At 38.3% G+C, this 10,051-nt stretch overlaps 1 pseudogene; it reads left to right on the top strand.

The window, feature by feature from the left end:
- Positions 1-734: 734 nt before the first annotated feature.
- On the top strand, positions 735-1,924 carry LOC138146149 (phosphatidylinositol-binding clathrin assembly protein pseudogene; annotated as a pseudogene).
- The last annotated feature ends 8,127 nt before the right edge of the window (positions 1,925-10,051 follow it).

The raw sequence follows: 10,051 nt of genomic DNA, 5'->3' as shown, positions 1-10,051 counted from the left end.
TTTGCATCTGATGCTCTGCCTGGTTTTAATTCCCTAGAAAAAAAAGATGCTCTAGTGCCACTGCCTGGTATCCTGCCTACTCTCCCATGCCTATTTTCTTGCCTTCTTTTGTGTGTTGTCTTACCCCATTAGATTGTAAGCTCCTTGAGGGCAGGAAATGTCTTTCTTTTTATTATTGTATCCTTAGCGATTAATACAGTGTTTGACATGCGGTAGGTACTTAATAAATGTTTATTTGTTTGAATTGAATCCTTACCCTGATTCTCCTTAAGAATTCTTGTATAGGGGTAGCCAGGTAGCACAGCAAGTAAGAGCACTGGCTCCAGTGTCGGGATGACCTGGGGATCGAATCCCGGGCTCAGACACTTAGCACCCACCCAGAAACACCTGGCCGTGGAACCTTGAGCAAGTTACTTAACCCCAATTGCTTAGGGGTGGCCAGGTGGCTCAGCAAGTAAGAGCACCAGCTCCAGTGTCGGGATGACCTGGAGATCAAATCTGGGCTCAGATACTTAGCACCACACCCAGAAATAACTGGCCGTGTAACCTTGAGCAAGTTACTTAACCCCGATTGCTTTAAAAAAAAAAAAAAGAATTCTTGTATATTAGAACCACATCTGATTTTTAAAAATATATTTTATTGAGCCCCAGCCCTGGCCCACCACCCAGAGGGAGATACCCCAGGCTGACACAGGGCAGCTAGGCACAATGTCAGATCAGTCGCTCATCACCAGATCACAGCTGCACAGCACAGCCTCACAGGGTCATTTATGGCTGAAGCTATCGGTAAGGCAAGCACTCACAAAATGGTGGGACCCAAGCAAAAGTACCCAGACTACCAGATCCAGTGCACAAATGAGATGAACATGAACATACCACAGCTGACCAACATATCCCTGGAGCGCACAACCAACAGAAGCTGGCTGGTCAGTTTCAAGGCCCTGATCATGACCTACCATCTCATGATATACAGCAATGACCATTTTATGAAGTACCTTGCATGATCAAATATTCTATTCAATTTAACCAACTTCATGGATAAAAGCATCCTACAGGTTATGATACATCTCCCTTCATTGGGCAATACAGCAATTACTTGAATGAAAAAGCCTTTTCACATATATTAGTAGCAGTTGACCTCATCAAAATGAAGAGAAGAGACCCAATGGAGTAATGAGGACAAAGAGTACTGACAAATTCCTGGAAACCCTTCCAGTTACAGAGAACCAGCTCGACACTGCTTGATTTCAATGCACATCCCAATGAACTCACTAATGGTATTATCAGTTTGGCCTTCATGCACCTCATTAAGGATTCTATCAGGCTTTTGTGGCCTACAATTAAGGATTTATTAACCTGCTTGAAAAGTATTTTTGACATGAAGAAGAAGCAGTACAAAGAAGAGCAGGAGAGTTAAAAAAATAATTCCTGGGGGAAAATGGCCAAATTGTTGGAGTTCCTGAAAGCTGCTGAGCAAGTTGGCATTGAGCAAGTTAATATTCCAGATCTTACTCAGGCCACAAGGAGCCTATTTAAAACACTAGAACAACATGTAGCTTCTTTGGAAGGTCACAGAACTGAGGAACTTTTGGCAGCTTACAAAGCAAACAACCTATTAAGTGCTACATCGACAATTGTAGGCTCCAGGAAGGCCATTAGCAGAATGGACAAGAAGCAGAAGAAATGGATGTTGGATGAAGATCAGGCAAGACTGAAGGTCTTGAGGGAGTAACATTTAAAGAAAATTTCAAAGGTCCCCAATTCTACTCCTGTCCCTGAGTCTCTGAGGATTTTAACAGGGAAAAGCATAGCCACCTCTCTTGATGTAGACCTTTTTGACCTCATGATGCCTATAGCTGCTCATCTGGCCAAGATCTCTGATGATCTCTTTGGTCTTGAGCCTTCCTTTATTTTGAACCTATAGATCACTACTAAGCCAAAGTAAACCCAAGGAGCAGGATTTCCTCTGCCAGCTCCTCTGGGTTCTACCCCTTCAGAAGTTCCTGTGGATTTTGAGTATGTGTTTTGAACAGCGACTGGTCTCTAAGTACAGAGCTACAAATGATAACATCACAATGCCATAAGCCTTAGCTGCTCAAGAGAACAAAGAAGTTACTGCCAGCCAGCAGAGTGGGACAATCCCAGTGAATGACCTTGATTCCTACCTATTTAACTGCAGAGAAATGACTTCAGGATGAGCCCCCCAAAGTCTGACATACAAGGGAATCAGGCCCCTTAGAGGATACTGAATGAATTGGGAGTGCAGATGAGTACATCTCCAAAAACAAGAGATGTGTTCATTACTCAACATTAGCAAGAAGAAGAAGAGATTGAACACTTACCATTTAGGTAATGTAAGGTTAGAAGCAGGATGCTCTTTTCTATTATAATAAAAAAAAATTCTACCCCCCCCCCACACATATGTATCACTTGTATCCTCTTGTATCACTTCCCCTCCCCCCCCAAAAAAGAGTCATCCCATAAAACTAAGAATTTTTAGGAGAGGAGAAAACCATCAACACTGATCAATACACAATAAAAAATTCTAACAGTATAGTGTTCCACTCCCATTAGCCTCCCTTTTCTGCAAAGAAGTAGGGAGGGGCAGGGGGAGGTCTATATATATCTCTTCTTTGGGGCTACACTTGTTCTTTATAATTTTATATTTTTAAAATAAATTTTTATCTTTTTATTTTTACATGGCCCTGTATTTCTCTATTTATCCCATTCCCTCAGAGAACTATCTTGTATAATAGAGAATTTTTTTAAATATAAAAGAGGAAGAAAAGAAAAAAACAGTAAAATTTATCAATATATTCTTTTAAAAATCTGAAAATATATATACTATCCCATGCTTGTGAACCTCCAACCCTTGCAATGGAGGTGGGGAAGTATCTTCTCATCTCTTTTCTTTTGGGTCATGTTTGGTCTTTGTAATTTTGCACTATTAATTTTCAATTGTTTTGTGGTTCTTTCCGTTTACATTGTTGTGACAATTGGGTATATTGGATTTTTTTTTTGGCTCTGCTTTAGTCCATGTAAGTCATTCCATGATTCTCTATATCCATTATATTCATCACTTCTTCAACACAGTAACATTCCATTATGCTTATATACCACAATTTGTTTTTCCATTCCCCCAATCAATGGGCATCTACTTTGTTTCCAGTCCTTTGCTACCACAAAAAGAGTTCCTATAAATATTTTGGTGCATATGGAGCCTTTTGTTTTTAACTGCTACTTCTGTGGGATACATATGCCTAGTAGTAGAATTTCTGGGTCAAATGATATGGATATTTTAGTCACTTTATTTGTATATTTCTAAAGTGTTTATGCTAATTCACAGATTCACCAACATTGCATCAGTCTCATACTCAATTTTCAACTCTGATTTTGGATATCTGTTGTCTCCTTTTGCTATTGTAAAGTTGGAGCTCTACTGGATTTGATTTTAGCTGTCCCTTTTGGACAGTATTATATGTTCAGGTTTGTCTAGTTTGAAACTTCCTTTCTGGTTTGCTTGCTTCCCTAATAACTCCCTCTTTATGCCATGGAGGCCTCGAATTGCATTGCTTATTCTGACTCCACTGGCAGAGGCCATAGCCCTGAAGCAGAATGCCTCTGCATTACAGAAATAAAAGAAGCAGATTTGGCAAGAAAATGCTAGCCTGCAGAGATGGTAAATCAGGTTTCCAGCTCAGGATACAAATAGGTATCCTTCCATCCATTTAACAAATATTTCCTAAACTCCCTCTTACATACACATTACTAGACTAGGACACAGGCATACAAAAATAAGAGACAGTCCTTTTCCTCCCAGAATTTGTAATATACTAAATGAGATTAAGCATATGCATACATAAACATAAAACATAATATAATAAATGCATAAAATAGATTAAACAAGAGAATCCAAACAAGTGAGAAGAATTTGTAGAAGGAAGAGATTATTACTGGTTGGAGGATCAGAGAGCTATTCATGGGAAAGATGTGCATTTGAGCTCAGCCTTCAGTGAAATATGAGTTCAAATGATTGAAATGGATTGCAGATAAAGGGCATTTGATGAGCAAGTATATAAAAGTGGAAAAGTTTGAGAGCACATTCAGGGGAAGGTAAATAGTCTAGTCTGGCTGAAGTGATGAGAATGGGAAAGGAGTCATAGGAGTTAAAACAGGAAAACTGGTTTTGTTTTTCTTTGTCCTTCATGTTGGTGCAAGATCGCTGAGGACTTTGAATACCATAACATAAGCAATGGGGAGTCACTGAAGGCTTTTGATTGGGGTAGTGATGTGATCAGACTTATTCACTAAAAAAAAATAATCTTGCAGCTGAGAGGGGAGATTGTGTAGAAGATTTTTGTAAGAGGTCAGATTAAGCGGCAATAAGGGCTTACATTAGGATAGTGGCAGGGGTTGGATGTGAAAGATTGTGGAGCCTGATCTGTAGACCTTGACAACTGGTCATATGAGGTGAGGAAGAAAAATGGATAAATCAAAAGTAATTCTAAGATTTAAGTTACAGTCAAAGTCAGGCAATTCATGATTAGGGCAGGGAGCTGATATTGGTATTGGTGAAGGGCTGTGGATCAGGGCAAACAGTGGAGGAGTCAGTCATTCAGTCAATCAGTCTACTAGAATTTATGAAATAGGGGGCAGGTAATTGGTGCAGTGAATAGAGCACCAGCCCTGGAGTCAGAAGGACCTGAGTTCAAATCCATCCTCAGACACTTAACACTTAACTAGCCATGTAACCTTAGGCAAGTCACTTAACCCCAATTGCCCTGCCTTCCCCCCTCTAAAAAGCAAAACAAAAAGAGTTTATTAAATATATATTATATACCAGACACTAAATCCTGGTGATACAAAGAAAAGCAAAAATAGTGGCTTCCCATAAGAAAGCTGTAATTCTTTGAAAAAAGATTAATATTTCATTTAACAAGCATTTATTTTTCTCTTCCTCTCACCCACAAATTTAAAAGCGAAGCAAAGCAAAATGAAACCCTTATAACAAATCCACACAGTAATGAATTCCTACACTGTGTATGTATGTCCCATTCTGCATCATGAATGTATTACTCCTCTGCCAGGAAGTATGTTGCTTAGATCATCAGCAGTTCCCTGGAATCATGGTTGTTCATTGTAATAATCAGAGATTTAAGTTTTTCAAAATTACTTCATGTTATTATTGTGTAAGATGTTTTCCTGGTTTTTCTTTCTTTACTTGACCTCAGTTCACACATTTCTTCTTCTTCAGGTGTCTTGTCATTTCTCATGGAACAATAGTATTCTATTACATTCATATACTATTATTTGCTCAACCATTCCCTAATTATTGGGCATACTCTTAGTTTCCAGTTCTTTGCCACTATGAAAAGAACTATAATATTTTGCATGCATAGGTCCTTTCCCCCTTTGTTCTCTTTGGATTACAGATCTAATAGATATATCACTGAGTTTGGGGGCATAGTTCCATAGCACCAAATTGTTTTCTAGAATGACTAGACCAATTCGCAACTTCAACAACAGTGCATTAATGTACCTGACCTTTATCATTTTCCTTTTATGTGAACTTTGCCAATCTGATGGGTTTGAAGTAGAGCCTCAAAGTAGCTTTAATGGGTATTTATCTAATTAATAAAGATTTGGAATATTTTTCATGACTTCATAACTTTGATGTCTTCCTCTGAGGACTGCCTGCTCTTACATTCTAATGGGGGAAGTAACATGGCAATAACTAAGAATATACAAGATATATTCTGTATATGGGAAATAATTTGAGAGTGGAAAACACTAGCACCTCTGGGGACCAGGAAAGGCCTACCATCAGAGGTCATATTTGAGCTGATTTTTGTTTGTTTTTATTTTGTTTTTGTTTTGGGTGGGGGTTTTTTGGAGAGAGGAAAGCAAGGCAATTGGGGTTAAGTGACTTGCTGAAGATCACACAGCTAGTAAGTGTCAAGTGTCTCAGGATGGATTTGAACTCAGGTCCTCCTGACTCTAGGGCAGTTGCTCTATTCACTGCACCAACTAGCTGCCCCTTTGAGCTGATTTTTAAAGGATTCCAGGGAAACAGAGGCCGAGGTAAAGAGTGAGAGTACTCTAAGCATTGGGGACCAATCGTGCAAAGGTGATTTGACAGGAGAGAGAGTCTAATATCCAAGAAATGCAAGTAGGACAATGTACCTGGATTACACTGTACATGGAGGGAAACTATATGTCAAAAAATTGGAAAGGCATAAAGAGGCCCTATTTGATCCTGAAAATACTAGGGAGCCACTGAAACTCTTTGAGCAGGGGACTGGCATAATCAGACATGTTTCAGATAAATCAATTTGACAACTGGAGGATGGAGTAGAATGGTGAAAGGTTTTGAAGCAGAAAGACCAGTTAGAAAAGTATCATAATAATCCAGGTGAATGAGGATTAGGACCTGAACTAGGATGGTGGTTGCCTGAGTGGATAGAAGTTTACATTTAAAAGAAATGTGAAGATAGAAATGATAAGATTTGGTATGGGATTGGATGTTTGTGGTGCCTGGGTGACTCGAAGGATGGTGGTACTCTTAATAGGAATGAGGAAGTTTGGAAAAGGGAAGGATTTTGTGTTTAAAGATAATGAGGTGTGTTTTGGACATGTGAGCTTGAGGTGTCTATAGTACATCTTGTTCAAGATGTCCAAAAGGATCAGGAATCTAATATCAAGTGTAGTTCAAAATTAAAGATAAAGGTTTAAGATGATCAAGCGTAGAGAACTCTCTAGTACTATGTGTACCTGGTTGTGGGTCAAAGATAGCCTCAGACTTTCCAATCCTCCTTTGTTTTGCCTGTCTGAAGGAAATCTGGAAGATTTTATTCTTGGAGCATTAGGTTTTTTTCAGTTGTCTCTGTCCTCTCTCTGGAATTTTCTATTTGTTAAAAGGGGAAATCAACCTTTTTTGCCAAGATTAGTTCTGATATAATCTGATATTTTTTCCTGATAGTCCTAATATCTGTCAATTTCCTTAAGTATGGTAAGGCAAATATATTCTTACTTGACTAATAGCTCCCACCAGTGTCATTTCCATCAAGAATCTTACAAATTATTTGGAGGTTGGAAGAATGGGGTCTCATCTTCATGTTGAGATCTGGTTTGTCTCTGGGGATCCTATACCGTGTTTCCCCGATAATAAGACAGTGTCTTATTAATTTTTTTGGACAGAAAAACACCAGAGGGCTTATTTTCAGGGGAGGGCTTATTTTAATGAACATTGACAGCAATTTTAATAAACAGGTAAATGTGAACAAAAAAAATGTACCTTTATTCAATAAGCAAATCACTAGGGAAGAACAGGATGACGCACTCACTGCTGCAGCTCTGATTGGATGCAGCTTGGAGTGCGGCGTGCGTTTCACCCGGGGGGGGGGGACGGTGCATATAGAGGGTACTGTAATGTAGCGTGTAGCGCAGGGGATCACCTTCACTACAGTAGCAATCTCAATAGGGCTTATTTTCGGGGGAGGGCTTATTTTAGAGGAATCTTACACAGTAAGGGGAGGGCTTATTTTCAGGATAGGTCTTATTATTGGGGAAACACGGTATTTCTCAAACTATGATCATGTAACTCCTGATTAGTGTTCCTATAGAACAAAAAGAGTTTTACCAGTTATTAATGTACAAGGTGATTGAAAGCCAAGTAGGCATTCAGATCAACAAGTAATATTTTTAGTATCCACTATATTTAATATTGTTCCAGGTTCTACAGTAGATATAATAAAGTTTAAGAAAAATTCCTTTTCCTTAAGATTATAGTCTACTCTAATCCAATCAGTGTTAAAATGAATGCCATCCCACTATATAAGCTATTCCATTTAAGACTATATTGTTTCGGGGCGGCCAGGTAGCACAGCAAGTAAGAGCACCGGCTCCAGTGTTGAGAAGACCTGGAGATCGAATCCCGGGCTCAGACACTTAGCACCCACCCAGAAACACCTGGCCATGTAACCTTGAGCAAGTTACTTAACCCCAATTGCTTAGGGGCGGCCAGGTGGCTCAGCGAGTAAGAGCACCAGCTCCAGTGTTGAGATAGACCTGGAGATCGAATCCCGGGCTCAAACACTCAGCATCACACCCAGAAATAACTGGCCGGGTAACCTTGAGCAAGTTACTTAACCCCAATTGCTTAAAAAAAAAAAAAAAGACTATATTGTTTCACTCGAGATACCAAAGTGAACTAATCAACATTAGGGTATTGTTGTGGTATACTTCCCAATATGGCAAAAGCTTATTTAAAAAATTAATTTTCCCAATTACATATAAAAACAATTTTAATATTCTTTTTTTTTAAATTTTGAGTTCTAGATTCTCTCCTTCCCTCCATCAATTTCCCCCTCCATGAGACAGAAGGCAGTTTGATATAGGATATTTATGTGCAATCATGCAAAACGCATTTCCACATTAGTCATGTTGTAAAAGAAAATAGACCAAAAGAAAACAAAAAATAAAATAACAAAAAAATAAAGTGAAAAATGGTATGCTTCAATCTGCATTCAGATTCCTTCAGTTCTTTCTCTGTAGATGGATAGCATTTTTTCATCATGACCCTTTGGGGATTGCCTTTGATCACTGTATTGACAAGAATAGTTGAGTCATTCAAAGTTATTCATTGTACAATATTGCTGTTGCTGTGTAGAATATTCCCCTGCTTCTGCTCACTTCACATTGAATCAGTTGATGTAAGTCTTTCCAGTTTTTTGGAAAACGTTCTTGCATCATTTTTGTACCTATTGTGAAATTCCAGTCGCAAAACCTGTTCACCTCAAGCTATTTCTTCATTAGTTCATGACTTCATTAATTAACATCTAAGACAACTGAGGATGGAAATATTGCTGATGTGATCATTTCCCTTTGTGCCTACTAACCCATATCTAATAAACCATTTAAAACTTCATAGTTGGCTGTGGTCTCTTCTGTACTTGCTTTATTTTTATAATTGCCTCTCTTATCTTTATTTATATCCACTCTGTAGATTAATTTATCCACTTCCTCACAGACACCCAGAATCTCAGAGTTAGAAGGAACTTTAGAGATTGTCTCCAAACTTGTCTAAAATAGGATCCTTTCCGAACCATCTCGACAAATTGCTATACAGTAAAAATGTCTCCTCGGAGTACAGATTCCTCTTCCTGAACAATCCTGATTGTTCCCTAATGGAATAATCTTAATCCCTAATCCTAATATCTAAATGGAGAATTTTTAGTTAAAATCTCTCTTGATCAGATTATCAAGCCATCAGGTAAATACATATTCTACCAAACATCCTAAACCTCCTTCTTCTCATGCCAACTTCCACCTATTAACTTTTTATTCAATTCAATTTAGTTAATTTTAAGCATTAACCAAGGCAATGTGCTAAATTTGAATATAAAGGTAAAATAAACAAACATACAAAAACAATTTCTGGGCTCATTGTATGTAATAAAGGCAGGGAAGGGAAAAATCAAAAATAATTTTAATTACCTTTGCTTAACTAAAGTTGAATTATCATCAAAATCTGGCAGTACATGGATTAGATTAGGTGGCTAACATTGGGGTTAGTCAAAAGAAGGTTGGCTTTAGTTCAGGAAAGACAATTTACATGGATTTTTCTTCTGGATTCAAGCAGAATAAGTCTAATCCCTCTTTCATATAACAGTTCTTCAAATTCTTTAAGACAGTTATTATGGTTAGTGTTTCCTTTTTACCAAGCAGTCAAAAAGCATTTATTTAAGCACATAATATGTGCCAGCCGCTGTGCTAAGTAATAGGAACATAAATACAAGTAGAAAGACATTCCCTGCCCTCAATGAGTTTACTTCTCTAATGGGGAAAGACAAAAACATAAAACTGAAAAGGATGGTAAGGGGTGGGAAGTGACTCGAGGCATGAAAGAAAATGTTCAGGAATGTGGCCTGGAGATGAATTAAGAAATGACTGGGCTAGGTAACCTTCTTAAATAAAGGTTCTTGGGGGAGCCATCTAATCAGAGGGACAGACTTCAAGGGTGAAAGTTATTTCGAATGTGTAAATTCCTTGG

The sequence above is a fragment of the Petaurus breviceps genome, unplaced genomic scaffold (genome assembly GCF_028583685.1).
Source record: "Petaurus breviceps papuanus isolate PSGF00001 unplaced genomic scaffold, PetGlider_PUasm1.0 90752, whole genome shotgun sequence".
NCBI lineage: Eukaryota > Metazoa > Chordata > Mammalia > Diprotodontia > Petauridae > Petaurus > Petaurus breviceps.
Note: the sequence above shows the minus strand (reverse complement) of the source record. Positions and strands in the feature narration are given on the sequence as shown.